We start from the raw sequence: 19825 nt of genomic DNA on the forward strand, positions 1-19825 counted from the left end.
TTATAATAAGAAAATAATCTCACTCAATATAATAATTGTCTTCGATAGCAAGGAGGAGTCAAAAAAAGATTGGAGTAGAAAGCTAACTAATAATGACTTTAAAGATTCTACAAAACGCTTGAACGTGGACAATCGTTGTTTAGCAAACCCATTCCCGCGAATTGCGCAATTTGCCATTAATCTGTTTTCGGTAAATGCTACGTGCCTGGGAAAAGCAGCGTGATCGCTACTCGTTGTTGATGCTGTTGGTTGTAGATGATAGACCGACCCCAAGAATATAGTCCCAAACGACTGCCGCAGCATGACTGCGGAGAACCAACTACGGTGCATACATTTTCTAGCAATCAAGATAAGCTAATTAGAAGGACCAATTATTAAGATTGTTCACATTTACGGCGATCTCCATTTCTTAGATTGATATTGTTGCCCAACTCACTCCCCTCATATTTCAAACGTAACGGAAGTACAAAACTATATGACCACGCAGTGAAACCGTTGTTGTCAGTGTAGCCATAAATGAAAATAATCGGAAATTATGGGAAAACAACACGTCGATCTCATGGCGGAAGCACAAATTACCCGCGGATAAACAAGCAACAGAGCTTTCTTCCATCGAAAACAATTTATCTCAATTTTGGGTGCAATTTGGAGAGCAAACACCCGATCATCGGGGCAATTTCTGTTTGTATAGCTTTCAAATAAGTGTGAATTTCACTTTGCCCAATATTTAATCCGCGGGTCGCCTCTGTAGGAAATAGCCATGGGCGGGACAGCCGAGATAATTGTTTAACGCAATTGCTGACGAGTCCGTATATAATCCGCTGGTAACTGGAATATTGTGTCATTTTCCTCATCGCCAGACGGCCACAGCTCGAGTGTTTTTCCTCTCTAGATCGCGGGGTGATCCAATTTTCGGCTTGCATCACGCTCTCGGTGTCTGCGCTTCTGCTCTGCCTAACCTATCGATCGTTAATCCAGCGGAGAGCAGAAGGCTTCTTATAATTGGAGTGGCTAAGTGGCTTAATGATGGCAAAATGTGTGCCCGGTTTCAGCGTATCCGAAATATTCGATGCGTTATTTCAGCTTCGATTTCTCTAGTGGAGTAGTTGTGATGGATTTTTCTTTTTTTGGGCGTGTAAGCGCCAACGACAAAACGACGGGTTCAATCATAGCAAAACGTGAGTAGTTTGGTCGACGTCGTAGGTTGAACTCTGCAACTAATTTCCATTCAGAGCTGATGCAAACTTGTTCTGGAATGCTAATAAATGCAACAGCTGCGTTGATAGACGGCTTGTTGTGTGGGCAATCTTCTAAGAATAAAAAGTGAATAAATCTTCGCGGCTTGAAAGAATGTGTAATGAAAAAAAATCAATCCATTTATATTGTTCTGATGTGAGCAATGATTTACATTACCCACTGCCGAAAGTTCAAATAGCTAAATTAATAAATCAAATGACAGATAAAATAGCGTAGTCCTTAGGACAATTCTCATGAAGGATTTAATCAGTCATGTGTATTGCGGTTGTTAGGATTTTCCAACAATTTCAAGCATATAAGCACATAACAAAACCTGTATCGCACAAAGCTACACGCCAGTCAAGCCAGATTGCTTTATATAAAGCTGTATGTAAAGCTGTTTAAAGCTGTTTTTCAAAGTTAAGCTATCTAGAAGCTGTTTAAAGCTAAAGCATATAATATTTCTTGAAGCATAAGTTTAATAATAAGCTAAAGCTGTTGTTGCTTAAAGCCAGTTGCTTGAAGCTAAGCTTTTAAAGCTGGTGCCAGCTTAAAGCTAAAGCTAAGCTTAAAGTTTAAGCTGAAGCTAAGCTTAAAGCTATTAAAGCTGCTTAAAGTTAAGCTTAAAGCTAAGCTAAGTTAAGCTAAAGCTGTTAAAGTTAAGCTAAAGCTACAAGCTTAAAGCTAAGCTAAGTCAGCGCTGTTTAAAGCTAAGCTAAAGCTGTTTAAGCTAAAGTTGTTGCTTTAAAGCTGCTTGTTGCTTGCCGTTGTTTGCCAAATGTTTGCCGTTTGCTCAAAGCTGCTTGCCGTTTAAAGCTAAGCCAAGCCATTAAAGTTGCTTGCTTGCTTGCTGTTAAAGTTTAAAGCGTTTAAAGCTAAGCTAAAGCTTGTTTAAAGCTTAAGCTAAAGCTAAGCTAGCTTGCCAGCTTCAAGCTAAAGTTGTTTAAAGCTAAGCCAGCTGTTAAAGCTTAAGCTAAAGCTTGTGCTTAAAGTTGCTTTAAAGCTAAGCTTAAAGCTAAGCCAGTTAAGCTTCAGCTGTTTCAAAGCCTGTTTCAAAGCTAAGCTTCAAAGCTTGCTTAAAGCTAAGTCAGTTGTTTACAAGCTTGCGCTAAAGCTTGCTTAAAGTTAAGCTTTAAAGCTAAGCCAAAGCTAAGCTAAAGCCTGGCTAGTTAAGCTAAAGTTAAGCTACAAGCTAAGCTTAAAGTTGCTTAAAGCTAAGCTTAAAGCTAAGCTGTGTTAAGCTAAAGCTAAGCTAAAGCTAAGTTTATATGCGAAATTGTTAGATACAAAATACAAAAAATGTAAGAAAAGCTTACAAAATTGTTAGATTTTTATACAATATTTGTATAAAAATCTAGCGATTTTGCGTATGCCCAGTTGATATACAGGTTTTGTTAGATTCTTATACAGAATTGTTGGAAAATCTAACAACCGCAATGCTTCACATAGAAGCTGATTAAACCCTTCATAGGTGTCCTAGGACTACATATTTTACAGAATATTTTGATTTATTAATTTTTTTTTACCTCAGGTGCGCTCAATTCTTGTCTGAACTCGTAGAGCTTTGGAAGCTGAGTTTTACTGCTGTTCTCTTAGACTGAGAGTTACACGTAGGATGATTTACTTGTTTTAGTTGGCTTAATGACTGCTCTGAAATACGAAGCGTATAATTGATTTGATTCAAAACTATTTTATGTTACCAAACTAACGTTCCGAACTAATAGGGAAACTGTTCCGTTTTCCATATATTCATCTCATCACAAAACAAAGAAATTTGTGCTGATCTTGTCGCTTCTTTTTGCTAACATACGTACTCACTGCTGAAAAAATCACAAAAATAATTAACAAATCAAATACGGGGCAGCAGAATACGAAATGGGAGCTATGAGATGAAGTACCGAACCGTTCTCCTATATTTTCAAATTACAACATTAAATATTTCGTGTCTTTTTATCCATAGCAGCACAATTGGAGTTGAACTGGTTACAACAACTTTATTCTTCTATGGTGTCTCGACTGTTAAATATATGTGATGGGATTCGGCTTCGCAGTCTCAGAATTGTTCAAACAATAATGTTTTAACTGCCCGACGTTTCGGCTGTGTTTGGCAGCCTTCTTCTGGGGGAAATTAGTTTTACTGTTTTTGTTTACAACGAATACGGCCATTTGGCGGAAATGTCGATGAAAATGTCATATCCGTATAAAATGTCATTTTTAGGAGGTTGCTTATCTGACGAGTCGTTGTACATGTAACCGTAATCGCTTGAGCCCCTCAGATCAACTCAACATCCAGTCTCAAGATGGTGTAATGGTCGAGCTGCACCACATTGATTACATGATTCAAAATTGTTTTCAAATAGCATTTTAGAACATATCAGACTTCTCGAATCTTATTAGTTCTATATCGAAATGCTTTAAGCTGATTTCTTACATTTTTTGTATTTTGTATCTAACAATTTCGCATATAGCGCATATAACAATTTCGCATAAAGCTAAGCTAAAGCTAAGCTAAAGCTAAGCTAAAGCTAAGCTAAAGCTAAGCTAAAGCTAAGCTAAAGCTAAGCTAAAGTGTCAAGTTAAATGCTAAGCTTACAAAGCTAAGCTAAGAAGTTAAGCTTAAAGTTAAGCTAAGCCAAGGTTAAAGCTAAGCCAAGTTAAGAAGTTGTTTCAAAGTTAAGTTAAAGTTAAGCTAAAGTTGTTAAAGCTATAAAGCTATTAAAGTTAAAGCTGTTTAAAGCTAAGCTTAAGTTAAGCTAAAGCAGCTGAAGTTAAAGCTAGTTAAAGCTAAAGCTTAAGCTAGCTAAGGCTAAAGCTAAAGCTAAAAGTTGTTAAAGCTAGCCAGTTATTAAAGCAACTCAAACCGCTCAAAGCCTGCCCAGCCCTGCCTCAGCCTGCCCAGCTCACAGCCCGCCTCCAGCTCACCAGCCTGGCTCAAAAGCCCGGCCCAGCCACCAGCCTGCTCAGCTCTGCCTCAAAGCTCGCTCAGCTCGTCTGGGCCTGGCCTGCGCCTGCCTGCCTGCTCAGCCTGGCTCAAAGCTCAGTCAAATGTCACCAAGCTCTGCCGCGCCTGCCCAGCCTGCTTCCAGCCTCACCAGCTCGCTCAGCCTGGGCTCAGCCCGTCACGCCAGCTCTGGGGCTCGCTCAGCCTGCTCGTGCCTGCTCAGCCTGGGCTCAGCTCGCTCAGCTCGCTCAAAGCCTGCTCAGCTCGTTTCAGTCACTAAGCCTGTCACAAAGTCACAAAGCTGTCAGCTGTCAGTGCTCACCAGTTTCGTCAGTGCCTGCTCAGCTGCTCGTGCCTGCTTCAGCTCGCTCAGCTCGCTCGTGCTCGTCAGCTTCGCTCAGCTGCTCAGTTTCGCCTGCTCGCCTTCAAAGCTCGCTCAAACCAGTTTCAAAGCTCGTTTGCTTGCCTACTTAACGCCATCGTTCTCGAACCTTCTGGAGGTCATAAAATTAGAGCATTCGTTATTTTCAGACAGTTAGAAATCACAACATTGTTGCTGTTCCTGCATATTTTCATTACTAGATTAAATAATTATCATTTTCTATCCCTTCATTATTTCGGTGACAATAAGCGGAAGCAAGTTTTTTTTGCGATATGAGGATGTTTTGAACAATCAGTACGCAAATAGTTTTTTCTCTCTTCAGTCTATCGGAATACGGTATGAAGAGAAGAATTTTTTGGAAAGAGAAGAGAAATTATAAATCTCTATTAAAAAACGAAATTTTTCATTTTTTTCTTTAACCTTCGGAATTCGGCTGCTATTCTGCCAAATGGCCCTTTCTGCCAGAAAAGATTTCGGCTAATCGACATTTAAAACCCAATGCCCTATTCAGCCAAACGGAATTTTCGACCATATGATCTGGTCGGCCAAACGACCTTTTAGGCCAAATGACCCTTTCTGTCAAACTACCATTTAGGCATTTTCAGCCAAATGACCAATTCAGCTATATGTCGCTTTGGGCCAAATCGGTTTTCGGCTTATTAAACGTTTCGGCCAAACTTCCAATTCAACCGGATGACTTTTAGCATAACGTGCTATTCGGCCAAATGGCTTTCGGCTGAATGACCCTTCCCTAGAAGATTGAGTTTCATTGAGGAAAATATGTTTAGGTAAGATTTCTTTAGATCTTGCAAAAAATCTTATCTTTCGGAAATACAGCTTGCAAAAGTTGGCGATGTTCAAGTTTTTTTTAATTCAAAAAAACGTGTTAACATACTTACATATATCTTCAGCATTCGGCGTAGTCATTCCCTATATTTGCGAATGTATCAAGGAGGAGTTCCGCCCTAAACTCGTATTAATTTGGGATATCCCACCAATATGCTACCTATAGTGCACGGGGCCCTCCTTAGCCGTACGGTAAGACGCGCGGCTACAAAGCAAGACCATGCTGAGGGTGGCTGGGTTCGATTCCGGTGCCGGTCTAGACAATTTTCGGATTGGAAATTGTCTCGACTTCTCTGGGCATTAAAGTATCATCGTGTTAGCCTAATGATATACGAGTGCAAAATCAAGACAAAATTTTCAAAACGACTTATCTGCTTTTGTAAACAATGATTCGAACGACGATTTGACGAATCTGATAGCTCTCCCACGCAAACTGACACCATCAACAGGTAGCGGAAACCTTCACCTACCTATTGGTGGTGCTGGTTTGCGTGGGAGAGCTATCAGATTCGTCAAATCATCGTTTGAATCTTTGTTTACAACAGCAGATAAGTCGTTTTGAAAATTTTGTCTTGAAATGGTAACCTAGCTTAGAAACCTTGTAGTTAAAAAAACTGTGGAAGTGCTTAATGAACACTAAGCTAAGAAGAAGAATAAGAAAAAGAAGAAGTGCATGTATTTCCTTTCTATACTATGTAGCTACCTGAGATACGGTACACTAATCATTTAAAGGGTTCGAGGTTTTGTCAGTGCTCACCTCCCCATCTCTACTTTTAAGCAGCACAATTTAGACCGATTTGGTTGTAGTAATTTGTTTATCAAGCATAATTTCCCATAACGTCGTGGTTGTAAGTATATGCGCAAAAAAATTACTCACTTTTTAGGAACTTATCCTTAACCGCTTTGCTGCAACAATGCCAACATGTCATTTAGAGTATTGTACAATTGTTCCCTATTCCAAATAAGTCGGATCGAACGATGGGCTTAAAAGTTGTGGTCAAAGTATTATGTTTGAAATGCACGAGAAAGGCACTAGTGCCGCAAGGTGGATATATCTTTTTTTCTTCATTCAAACATTAGATGTACAAATTTTAAACCATTTTTATAAAGGGTATTGAACGTTGCTATACAACCAAATCATCGAAAATCCGGTTCAAATGTTTTTCTACAACAAATCATCAGTTCAAAAGCGATTGGAAGCCATAGCCCCTAGGCCAGTGACGTGCTCCTAAGTCGTGAGTACATACCGCTCGTAAATCAGTCTGATCGATGGTGAAGCAAACGCATTCGAAAATAGGTTTTCTAACATTCTCCACGCATCCAAAGGGATAGTTGGCAAACAACAATGTGGAGTAAAACCTAATAAAATTTGTTTGATTGTTTCATATTTCAGATTTTCCGCATTTCAGAAGACAATCCTTTTTTCAACTTTTATTACATTTTATTTTAGTGTTCTTATTTTCAATTACAATCAAGTTCAACACTACGTGCCTTCCACTGATTTTATTTTATTCTCTTTCATTTCCAGCACATTCACGCCGCGATGCTAATTGGAGACTTCAATAGCAATTGTAAGTATTATATGTCAGTTATGTAAAACTAAACTTCATATTGCAACATCTTATCTATATCTATAGGTTTAATTATTGTCATTGATTAATGCTAAAAGACGAAAAGTTGTAAATTATTTCCTCCGAACAAAATAAAACTAATTGATTATTACCGATCCAGCAACCTTTTGATGCAATACCAATTTCCAAACTATATTGTCTCCTGCTTATGGAATAGTTTAAAATGCAGATATTGTATGCTCTTTTTATGTGTGAAGAGTGGAAATTGGTCTGTTGTTCGGGTAGTTAACAATATTAACGAAGGCAACTAGTATGGTGTCTGCTTTTCAGTTTGGGTCTCTTAGTGCTTCAAACTCTCTCACTTGTGCTTGACTAATTAAACGCAAAGGGGTTTGACTTGGGTTATTCCTCGCTTTGTACATGCATTGAACCATTAAATATCAACAGGATGGCCTCAGATCTGTTATTCAAATTATTTAAATCTATACTTCCTGTTCTGCATTATTGATGGTAATATCTATATAATTATTGGATAAATCTGATCTCCTTTCGATCGTAGATTTCAACTAAAAGGCCTTTCTCTTTCTACGTTAGCATAGTAATTTTGGTCCGAGTCCTGTCTTATAACATGACACTGAGCATAGTGTTAATGGCATTCGCTTCTGTATCCGCCATTGTAAAAAGATATTTTCTTCACGATCAAGGCTACTGATGCTGATCAGTGACATATTATTACCGCAGGCAACATCGTTGCATCGATTATACCGTCTCTGCGTTCAGCCAATAGCACATTGATAGACTTTCTCGATGATCGCTCAATTAATGCGTTAATTATTGACTGATAAACCAGCCAAGCAACTGCGAGATGACCGCTTATTATCTATAACCATCTCTTTGGATGCATCATACGATGACTGATGTCTACAGCAAATGACGAATAGGTCGGTTTTATCAACTCCAGTGAAGAGAAAATGGCAACATAAAATGCGACTTTTTAGTATCTTCAATTATTTTGAAAAAAAAAATGTTCAAATAAAGTGCTATGCAAACAATAAACTTTCTGCAAAGGGGAACCCGTTCATCCTAGCCGGACATGTAACTCAATAAAACGAAATTTGAACGAACAAGCCAGCTTTCATCGACTGAGGTGAAATGCAGTACTCAACGCCTGAACACAAATAGAAGAAGTACAAGAAACGCTAATAATAATTGAAGACGCAGCCAACAAACATGTTGTACTCGGTTTCATTTGTACCAAGTGAGCCATAATCGTGTGACCCTATTGCTGTGCGATGTAATAAACACTCCGCAAGCCATGTTGAGGAGATCAGAGCGGAAATGTGCCGAACAAATCTTGGTCATGTTCGGTGCTGTACGTGCATATGCGAACAATGTTTTTTTCCAGCCAGAATTGGAAGGCCCAAGTGGGATGGCGAACAAACGAGCTTGATTGGAAAAGTGAACGTGATATAATTTCAACGTTTTTGAATTGAAAGCTAATCGGCGATTTAAACACGATTAATCAATTTACTCTCAAGGTATGGAATATTTCCGTTTTCGGGCATAACTTGCTTGTCAGCATAACTTTCATTTATTGGAGAAAACCATTGTGATATAGTTTGGTTGTGCTTTAAAAAGTTCTGTAAAAATGTTTTCGAAAACATCACATTATTTATGAATTTAATGTTATGATTGATTTTTTGTATACATACTTTATTTCTGTGATTTTTAGGTGTTATAAGTCTCCAGTAGCCTCGCGAGCAAAGGCGTAGGATTGGTCCGGTCCAGGATGTTTTCGGGTTGGAAACTTTCTCGACACCCTGGGCATAGTGTATTCATTGGACTTGCCACACAAGATACATACTCATGCAATGGCGGGCATATAAAAGCTTCCAAATTATAACTGAGGAAATGCTAATGGAATACTAAGTTGAAAAGCAGGTCAAGTTCCGGTTGGAATGTAGAGCCATTGAAGAAGAAGAAGTTCATCACAATAATTATTATAGAGTGCAAAACATGTTTTAAAGTTTTTTTTTACCGCATTGACGTTTGTTCTATTAAGCTCAGGTGCGAGCTAATTTTGTTGATTTATAGATTTAGGGTGCAAAGTATCAAAGTATTGAACGAAACTTACATGTTTTCACCCGGTTTGCAATACCTAATTCGATACCGAGGAACTCTTTTTACTTTCCTAAGCCAGTTTTATGAGTTCTGTGCAATTCGCTTTTCTCCGCTGCCAGTAAATATAAATATACAAAATGCGTTTACCCATTGTGACTAAAGATGGCATAATAGACTAATTTCCACGAACATGCAATAAAATAATTGAGTTCATCCCAGATACGAATAGAAATGGCAGAAAGAAATAAAAACTTCTTTTGCTTGCAAAACAACTATTTGGCTGACATAAGAAATTCACACGCGATGTAGATAGAAATCGCTATCAACTCAACTAGGGAATGTAGCACTGCGCAGTGCGTACGGAAGGCCTACGCTCCATTAGTCTAGAGAGCCTGGAGCACCATAAATCACCGCACCCCTCGCGTTTAGCACACCACCGGCACTGGGACTGCAGCCAAAGGGATGAGTGAGGGTACGCCATTGCATTGTTTGTGCTGCATTTACACGTTGGTGCATCCATTGGTGTGCATTCATACGTGAAATGCCGGAGGTCTGTGCCTTCTTTGTACCATTGTACTGGAAACACGGCTTTTTCGGACGAAACGATACGGATTCACATTATTGTTAGGTACATTCGGTCAATTGAATGCTCCGGAGATTAGCAACCACAGGTCGCTGGCTGCTGAAACGGAAACGCATGATTGACTTTTGGCGGATGCCCGGCGCGGCCCGGCCGGTCGGCAATGATGATGCAGCTGGATAGACCACAATTTGTAGCGATTATGATTTGCCGCTTGATCGAGTGGACAGCTTAAGGGGACATGTTTAATTGTCTAAATCATGGCTTCCTCGAATAATTACCGTGTATTATCCTTGGAGGGTACGGAATAATATAGCCGTTGTAGACGGACCTAAGCGAGATGGAACGGTTTGATGTTGCTTTGTTTTTCTTTTGTTGTATCCAATTGAACGCTTTAACGATTCCTGAGCGCTCTTCACTCAAGAGAGTCTTGACGGTCAAGTTTATGGTGCAGTTGCACTAGCATTGGTAATTGGATAGTAATAGCTTTGAGCAATCGATGAGTTTGCTATGCACAGTTTACCTGCAGAAAGATTCTATGAGAAAAACGAACTAATGGAAATAATTATATGGAAAGAAAATGTTGAAATAAAAGCTTGCTTGCACATCATCACCTCTTCTTTGTTGCTGGAGGACGGTGTTGAAAGTTTTAACGATGATTCTTACTTGCTTGTATAGATTTTGTTTGGTTCACACATAGGTTCATTGTGTGTGTTAAAATACAAATGAAAAAGTAAAAACTCTCGTCTTCCGTTGGCTTATCAGACCATAGGTTTTAGGAGCTTTAGTTTTAATCTTTAAATAATAAAAACCAAAACTCAGTTCTTCACCTGTCAAGGTTCACTTCTCCTTTAGATTCTCCCTTCCGGTCCAGGGGGTAATGATTCCTTTTTCATTGCACAATTGCGTGTTGGATTTTGTCCATTGATGATCCCAGCCTAACTTGACTACTATTTAAGAATACACAGTTAGAATTTTCGTGTAAAATTACGTTTATTTTGATGCATATATTTGGAGCATCAAAATATGTACATTTAAAATTAAGTTAAAGATTAAATTTACTTGAATTAAAAATTCAATCAGAATCGTTGAATTTTACACGTGTGATGTAATCAATGCATGTAAAATTAAATTAATTTTTATCGCCCCCTTTTGTTTTTCCCATACTTATAAGATAATAAATAATATATGAAAAAATAACTCTTTCTTATTTTTTTTTATTAGTCAACAGTTTTATTATTTAAATAAATACAAATTCTATCTATTCATTCAATCATTGTATATAACATGATGCGGTGAGATAAGCACTTCCATGCACTTTCATGCAATGAAACTGTGCAATCTGTTTCTCTGAAACAAAAAGGAGACCCGGCGGCCAAAATAAAACAGCTGTAAAATAAGAAATCTTTGAATTTAGGAATTTAAATATTAGCGCAAACTATTCTTACCATACACGTAGTTAATCCATCGTTTAGCCTGAACTTGTTCACGATTTATTTCATACAAAATGAATTTGCATTCTACTTGAGAATATGCTTTAAAGCGTTCGGGGACGCCATATTGTTTCAACGTTCAAATAATGCCGATTGAAATTTACACGATCGTGTAAAATTAAAGTTTTATTGATGGAAGATTAAATGAATGTTGACTTATTTTTACATCAATTGTAAAATAAGTAATAATTCGTGTAATTTTAAATAATTTTCAATGTTCCAAATATGTGCATCGATTTTGATGGAAATTTAAATCAAAGAACAAATTCAATTACTGTGATTTTACAACAGATCTTGTTTACACGTCGTTGAAATTTAAACATTTTTTTCTGTGTAGTTTCTCAGGTTCCAAACCAGCATATATGCGGTAGTGTTTCTCGAAATTCCACAGTGTCCTAGGATCCAAGCAAGGTACAGGTGGTGGTACAGGGCATATTGGCGATAATGTTCAAGGATACTTCGGGTGGTCACTCAGCATGGGGCAAAGTATCGCACAGGATCGTAATGGATTTGCCGGCTGGGGAATGGGGAAGAGATAAAATTGATGTAGCTTTGGCATAACATGCTGCATAGGGACGGTAGGCTGTCCGATACCGTTAAGTAGTTTCCAAATAATTTTATCTCGACACCGCAGTGCGAAAAAATCCATCGATGTACCGAGCCTCATGCCCGAGAAAAACTGTATTTAGCAGTTCTGCTACTGATCTGCGTAGTACCTCGGAGAGAACGTAGGAGAACGGCAACAGCCTTCATATGCTGGATCTGGTCCCCTTGTACAGGGATAGGGGTCTTATGATCTCCGGATGTTGCAAAAGCGAATGCGGCAACTTTTCGACTTATAGCCAGTTGTGCCCCCCCCCCCCCAATGCTTAAACGATTGCATTTGCCTTTTAATTAATCCTCCTAAATTTTTAGCAAATTTGGATGTAAATTGAGTGAGCACGCGCGGTTTGAAGTTTGTATGAAAATTACTATGAAAACAGTACATCGGCAACATAAGAAATTTTACAAGGAAACAGGCCGTCTTTTTTGCGAAACGATTTGATGCTCTCAAGAAAAGTTATTATGGAAATACTGAATCGTGGGAAATTCAATTTAACGCGTAAAAGAATAACATCAATATCAATAATGAGCATTTTTGTTTTCTTCATAACTTTGCTTCCAAACGAGAAATCGCTTCGCAACAACAACTGCCTTTCAGCTTGAGAAGTATTCTGTGTAGTCAATGTGTTGATTATATTTAAATAGTTCATGGGTCACCTCACGGAACGGTCTTTCACATAAGGGTCAGTTTTCACAGTAATTTCCATACAAACTTTAAATGACGTGTGCACAGTCAAATTACATCCAAAATTGCTAAAAATTTAGGAGGAGTATTAAAAAAAAGTCATAATTTGAATCACTATACTGTACACGGTGGTGGCATGGTAAGACGCTTGTTTTAGCGCAAGGCGGGTAGGGTATTGAAGGGTATTGAAAGGAGAAGCCTGTAGGCTATACGAAGGGAGTTGTTGCAGACTTCAGATAGCGTGCTCACAAACTCTCAATGTGCTGACCTAGAGCCCTTAAAATATTCGACTGTCAATCAAGGCCTCTCCTAACCGGTACCGGGTGGCCATTGTTGTTGCTTTGTTTTTAAGAGATGGACTAAGGAATTATGAAATGAGCCGCAGCCTTAAACGAATATACCATCAAGCACACAGATCCATCCTTGTAAATCATAATTTATTGTTATAAGAGAAAACCATGTACAACAGCATCAATATACGAGCAAGCCAAAATTCGTAGCACTAAACCAACGTTGAAACGTATTCATAAAATATAAAATCAACAATTAAATAATTTCGACAAGAAGGTGCTCTGGTGAAGGTGGTGGTTAATAAATTTGATTTATTTTATCTCTTAGAATTTTTTTTAAATAGTTTCGTTGGGTGTTGATTTTATGCCATTTATAAAAAGGTGGTCGATTGTCGGCACCCCCAAAAAAACATTAAAAACGGAAAAATATGAACTGTTGCCGTTATGGCTGAAAATGTCAAGATTTACTATGTAAATGACAATGAAACTAATTACATTTCAATACATTATACATATTTAATTAAACTTTCAAAAATTTTCATTTTCGCTCACAACGTAGCTAATAACCTGAAATTAGGCAATTAGGGTAACGGTACCAATAGTGGAGGTATTAGTAGATCCACAAAAGAAAATATTTTTTAAAAATTGATATTTGTGGGAAATTTTCAGCTTTAATATCTAATAGATAAACTAATAAATTTGCTAACAAAAATGAGATAGATGTCATTTAACATCAACAATTACCAAATATTGCTTGCACCACTATGGGTACACTGTTCCTTTAGTGGCGGTAAAAATTAATTTTGGTTCCTTTAGTGGTGCTATCCATTGGTTTCTTATGAGACTAGCCAATATTGGTACAGTTGCACCACTATAGGTGCAAGGGAGTCAATTTTGTTAAGGAAAATCATTGTTTTCAATAGTTTTTCAAGCGAAATCTTAGGATAAGTTGCATTTAACAGGATATTTAAAGCACGACGCATCAACTGAAACCATTGTAAATGGTATATTTATGATAAATCTCATTAAAACCCCACTACCTCCACTATTGGTGCTACCTCCACGAAGGGTACGGTTACCCTAACTTTGATATGGCTTGATGTACCTTTGGAAAAAAGGGTGCCGACAACCAATCATGTTAAAAATGATAAAAAAGTTTTCATTGTTAATCGAAGCATAGACATCTGTTTGGATCGGTAGTCGGCACAAAAAGATCGTGCTTATACAGCGCATTCATGACATATGTCAAAATATCCATATCTGTTATCTGTCAAAAGTTACGTCGGGGTGCCGACAACCGACCAGTGCCGGCAACCGACCACCTTCCCCTACTATGACAGTTGTGCGTTGATCGCGTATCGATTGGGGTGCCCTTTAAAACGCGTGTGAAATTAGTGTTGGATTCCGGGAGGCTTGTCCTTAAGACTGGGTCGGAAGTGTCAATGACCCACACACACTTTTCCTGACCGACATGGTGAATCCCAGGAACCAGCCCCATCGGTTGACGACGCAGATAGCTGCTCGGGTTTAGTTTCTGATTCATCGTCTGCATAGAAAAAAAAAATGATAATGTTTTGGAGTAGCTCGCGAAAAATTCCTCTCGTAGCGACGAGGAACAGAGTTACCACCAGAACAGGGAATATCTTCTCCAAGTCTCAAACGAACTCTTCTTTAGATCTCGCTGTGCTCAACGACGGAGGTCCCACCTTCTGTAAAGGTCACTCTACAATCTCTATCGATGTAACTGCGGTAAGTTCATTTTGCAATCCTGAAGTGAGAAGCGAGGCCCTACTTGTACGGAAGTAACCACTTCTCCATACTGGTATTTCCGTACGGCTCTTACCAAATGACCCTGATGGCGCTATGACCTCGCCGACTCGGACGAGGATTTTAACAGGTTAGACACACAAGCTCCTGTCTCCCTTCATGAGTTCCCCCGAACTATCCTAGACGATGCTCTTTCATCGAAACACAAACAGGCCCTCGCCATGCTATCCGATGGTGGTACAAGGTGACACAAAGAGCCGTTAAAGCTAGGAAAAAGGCAATTCGAGCTCTCAGAATACTTCTTCCTGTTGACCCTCTCAAGGATAGTGCGCTGGATATTTCCAGGAAATACATCGTCAGTGTCAAATCGTTATAAATTAAGCTAAGAAAAGGCAGAAGGAAGAATTTCCCAACTCCGTGAATCCTGCTCAATCGGCAGCTCAACTGTGAAGAAAAATCAACACTCTCAACGGGAAAATAGGCTCTTCTCCTATCCTTCTCGACCAGAAAAAAAAACGAAATATTGCGAGCCCTCTCGAGTACTGTGTTCCTTGGACTCGGCAAATGGGTACTCTGCCGAATTTCGCTGTTTCATCTTCACTAAGGCCGAAGTGGCCTGTGCGGTATATAAGAGTCTCCTCCATTCGGCTCGGTCCATGGCTACACGTCGCCAACCACGCAGTCTACGGAGGGTCCGCAAGTCATCTTCCACCTGATCGATCCACCTTGCCCGCTGCGCACCTCGCCTTCTTGTGCCCGTCGGATCGTTGTCGAGAACCATTTTCACCGGGTTACTGTCCGACATTCTGGCTACGTGCCCGGCCCATCGCAGTCGTCCGATTTTCGCGGTGTGAACGATGGATGGTTCTCCCCACAGCTGATGCAATTCGTGGTTTATTCGCCTCCTCCACGTACCGTCCGCCATCTGCACCCCACCATAGATGGTACGCAGCACTTTCCTTTCGAAAACTCCCAGTGCGCGTTGGTCCTCTACGAGCATCGTCCAGGTCTCGTGTCCGTAGAGAACTACCGGTCTAATGAGCGTTTTGTAGATTGTCAGTTTGATACGACTGCGAACTCTATTCGATCGGAGCGTCTTGCGGAGTCCAAAGTACGTACGAATTCTAGCCACTATGCGTCTTCGAATTTCTCTGCTGGTGTCATTTTCGGCAGTCACCAGTGAGCCCAAGTACACAAATTCTTCTACCACCTCGATTTCGTCACCACCGATGCAAACTCGCGGTGGGTGGCTCACATTGTCTTCTCTTGAACCTCTTCCTATCATGTACTTCGTCTTCGACGTGTTGATGACTAGTCCGATCCGCTTAGCTTCCCTCTTCAGTCTGATGTAGACTTCCTCCATCTTCTCAAAGTTACGTGCCATAATATCTATGTCGTCGGCGAAACCAAATAGCTGGACGGACTTATTGAAAATTGTACCACTCGTGTTAATCCCTGCTCTTCGTATTACCCCTTCCAAAGCGATGTTGAATAGCAAACACGAAAGATCATCACCTTGCCGTAACCCTCTGCGGGTTTCGAAGGGACTCGAGAATGCCCCTGAAACTCGAACTACACACATCACCCTATCCATCGTCGCCTTGATCAACCGTATCAGTTTATCCGGAAAACCGTGTTCGTGCATTAGCTGCCATAGCTGGTCCCGATCGATTGTATCATATGCGGCTTTGAAGTCGATGAATAGATGATGTGTGGGCACGTTGTATTCGCGGCATTTCTGCAGTACTTGGCGAATGGCGAACACCTGGTCCGTGGTGGAGCGTTCGCCCATAAAACCTGGTACTGCCCCACGAACTCCCTTGCAGTTGGTGCTAGTCGACGGCATAAAATTTGGGAGAGTACCTTGTAGGCGGCGTTCAGCAATGTGATTGCGCGGTAGTTGCTACAATCCAGCTTATCGCCCTTTTTGTAGATGTGACACGACACCTTCCATCCACTCCTGCGGCAAAACTTCCTCCTCCCAAATCTTGGTAATGACCCAGTGCAGCGCTCTAGCCAGTGCCTCACCACCGTGTTTAAATAGCTCTCCTGGTAGTTGGTCAACCCCAGGGGCTTTGTTGTTCTTCAACCGGCCAATCTCCTCCTGGATTTCCTGGAGATCCGGAGCCGGGAAGATTATGTCCTGCGCGCGTTCTCCCAGGTCCATCACCATACCGCCATCTTCGTCTGCTACATCGCCATTCAGGTGTTCTTCGTAGTGCTGCCGCCACCTTTGGATCACCTCACGCTCGTTCGTAAGAAGGTTCCCGTTTATGTCCTTACACATATCAGGCTGTGGCACGTGGCCCTTACGTGAACGGTTTAACTTCTCATAGAACTTTCGTGTGTTATTAGCGCGGTACAGTTGCTCCGTCTCTTCACGGTCTCGATCTTCCTGCTGGCGCTTTTTCCTCCGGAAAATCGAGTTTTGTCTGTTTCGTGCCCGTTTATATCGTGCCTCGTTTGCCCTCGTGCGGTGTTGCAGCAATCTCGCCCATGCTGCATTCTTCTCTTCCACTAATTGCTCACATTCGCCCTTATACCAGTCGTTTCTCTGATCCGGGGGCACCATACCAAGTGCAGTGGTTGCGGTGTTATCAATGGCGGATCGAATATCTCTCCAGCCATCTTCAAGAGACGCTGCGCCTAGCTGCTTTTCCGTTGGGAGTGCCACTTCCAGCTGCTGCGCGTATTCTTGGGCTAGTCTACCGTCTCGTAGCCGCCCGATATTAAGCCGCGGCGTCCGACTTCGACGCGTGTTGTACACCGTCGAGAGTTTTGAGCGCAGGCATACTGCAACGAGGTAGTGGTCGGATTCAATATTCGCACTGCGGTAAGTGCGGACGTTCGTGATGTCGGAGAAGAATTTACCGTCGATTAGAACGTGGTCGATTTGGTTTTCCGTTTCTTGGTTAGGTGATTTCCATGTGGCTTTGTGGATATTTTGCGGGGAAAGAAGGTGCTTCGGACTACCATTTTGCGGGAGGCTGCAAAGTTTATGCGACGTTGGCCGTTGTTATTCGATATGGTATGCAGACTGTCCGGTCCGATGACCGGTCTATACATTTCCTCCTTCCTACCTGTGCGTTCATGTCACCGATGACGATTTTAACGTCCCGCAGTGGGCATCCATCGTATGTCTGCTCCAGCTGTGCGTAGAACGCTTCTTTCTCGTCGTCGGGTCTCCCTTCGTGTGGGCAGTGCACGTTGATGATGCTATAGTTGAAGAAACGGCCTTTAATCCTCAGCTTGCACATCCTTGCGTTGATTGGCTGCCACCCAATCACGCGTTGGCGCATCTTACCCAGCACTATGAAGCCGGTTCCCAGCTCGTTGGTGGTGCCACAGCTTTGGTAGAAGGTAGCCGCTCGATGCCCGCTTTTCCACACTTTCTGTCCTGTCCAGCAAATCTCCTGCAGCGCCACGACGTCGAAGTTGCGGGGATGTAATTCATCGTAGATCATCCTGTCGCAACCTGCGAAACCTAGCGACTTGCAATTCCATGTTCCAAGCTTCCAATCGTGATCCTGTATTCGTCGCCTAGGTCTTTGCCGATTATATCGAGTCGCATTATCTCTTATATTGCTCGTAATGATTGGTTTTCTAGGCGGCTTATTGGGCCTGCACAAACCTCCTGTCTCGTCGGAGGGCCGTCGTGTCAGGGCTGTTTAGCGTCCCACCTAACACCAGGACTTGGGCTTGTGCGCTTTGAGCGGCACACGGTCGCTTTGGTAGGGCCTACTTGCGGATACATGCAGCTTTTTATAGAGGTTTAACAGGGCCCACTGTCAAACCCCACCACATCCTAGGCAAGCCCCACAACTCGAAGATGGCCTGGGGAGGGATCGTCAAGCCCTTGGACATAGTCCCTGCTGCCCTTAACCTTTCGTCACATTGATAACTGAAAAAGGCAGAGCTGTGTTTTTCCGATTCACACTCTCTTGTTCCTTCATGGTACAATTCACGGGTAAAAGTAATCGCGAAGACATTCAATCGCACCTGTCCGCCCCTAGGTGATGTCATTCTGTTTGTGGTTACCGGGGATACCCCCAGCCGTACCCCAACTAGAATACAATTTGCATTCAGAGTAATTTCTACGCACTTTTGGTATGAAAAAAGCCATTTTGGTATTTTGGCGATAACTTCGAAACCCATAGTCCGCTAGTCAGCTAAGTCAGCTAAGAGCAAGTGCCTAAAAAGTGAGTAAAAATTTTTCTTGTAAAAAAATAATTTTTTGGCCATAATTCCGAAGCCCATAAGGATTGTTCGTTCATTAAAGAAAATGAACACCTGTTTTTCAACGGAACATATTTCGTTGTACCGCAGACCAAATTTTCTTGAAGCTATCAACAGGGCTTGCTTCTCTTCCATCTTCCTTAAGATGCCGCTTAATTGTTGATCTTTCGATAGGACGCAGTTCAGGGCAGTTTGGTGAATTTTGGCATTTTTTGACAAAATCGACTTTTTCCTTCTTCAGCATCTCCAACGTAGTAGAAGCGTAATGAGCCGATGCCAGATACGGCCAAAACAATGGAGTATGCGTATGCTTACGGTAGATGGATAGATGTCGTTTTTCGATACATTATTCTCTTTAATTTTCACCGTTGTTTGTGAAATACGGAGAACTCTTTAAGCCACAGGATCAAATGGCTTGCCATACCAAAGCCATTTCCATATTTTTTTCGGTTCGAATATATCGCACGTCATCAGGGACATCTGTCCTCTGTTCAGCGTTGAAAAATTGTGGCCCTAGGAGTGTACTGGTATTAAATTTGACGTATGTCTCGTCGTCCATAAAAATGCACTGTACCATTTGTGCAGAATTAATCTGCGAGTTGATAAACTGATCCAACCCATTGTTCGAAATTTTAAAAGTTTTTCAAAATTTTCCGGGATTTTCGCAAAAGTAAACAAAGTCTTTACACATAGAGAGACACTTCGTTTTTCGAGTTATGAAGGAGAATGTCGTGATTAACACGGTCAAATGCAGACTTGAAGTCTGTATATTAAGGGTGGTTCAAAAAATCGATTTTGCTCCACAGTGCTCATCTGATTCTTTACCATGTTCTGAGTGTCCTCTGAAAATTTGAGCTCATTTGGATTAAAACTGATTTAGCACAAGCCGTTCCAAGTTTGCATGCAAATTAGTATGGGGAAATAATTTTTTTCATTATACTGTTAATGACGTTTCCCCATTAACCGCAGGTTAAAAGAAAACCTACATAGCTAAAAGGAATACTCAACAGCTTTCACCCAACGAAAACCGCATGTTGATTAATCGCCCCAATCATTAGTAATCGATTTTAAGAC

The 19825-nt window shown here is 41.0% G+C and overlaps 1 protein-coding gene across 2 annotated transcripts in view; it reads left to right on the forward strand.

Moving 5' to 3' along the window:
- LOC134215897 (uncharacterized) overlaps nt 1-19825 on the forward strand; it is a 79983-nt gene that overhangs the window by 20185 nt on the left and 39973 nt on the right. For both annotated transcript variants that reach the window (XM_062694985.1, XM_062694984.1), the window contains exon 2: nt 6934-6976. The gene's annotated coding sequence lies outside the window, so the exon portion shown is untranslated. The remainder of the gene's footprint in view (nt 1-6933; nt 6977-19825) is intronic.

The sequence above is a fragment of the Armigeres subalbatus genome, chromosome 2, assembly GCF_024139115.2.
Source record: "Armigeres subalbatus isolate Guangzhou_Male chromosome 2, GZ_Asu_2, whole genome shotgun sequence".
In the NCBI taxonomy this organism is placed as follows: domain Eukaryota; kingdom Metazoa; phylum Arthropoda; class Insecta; order Diptera; family Culicidae; genus Armigeres; species Armigeres subalbatus.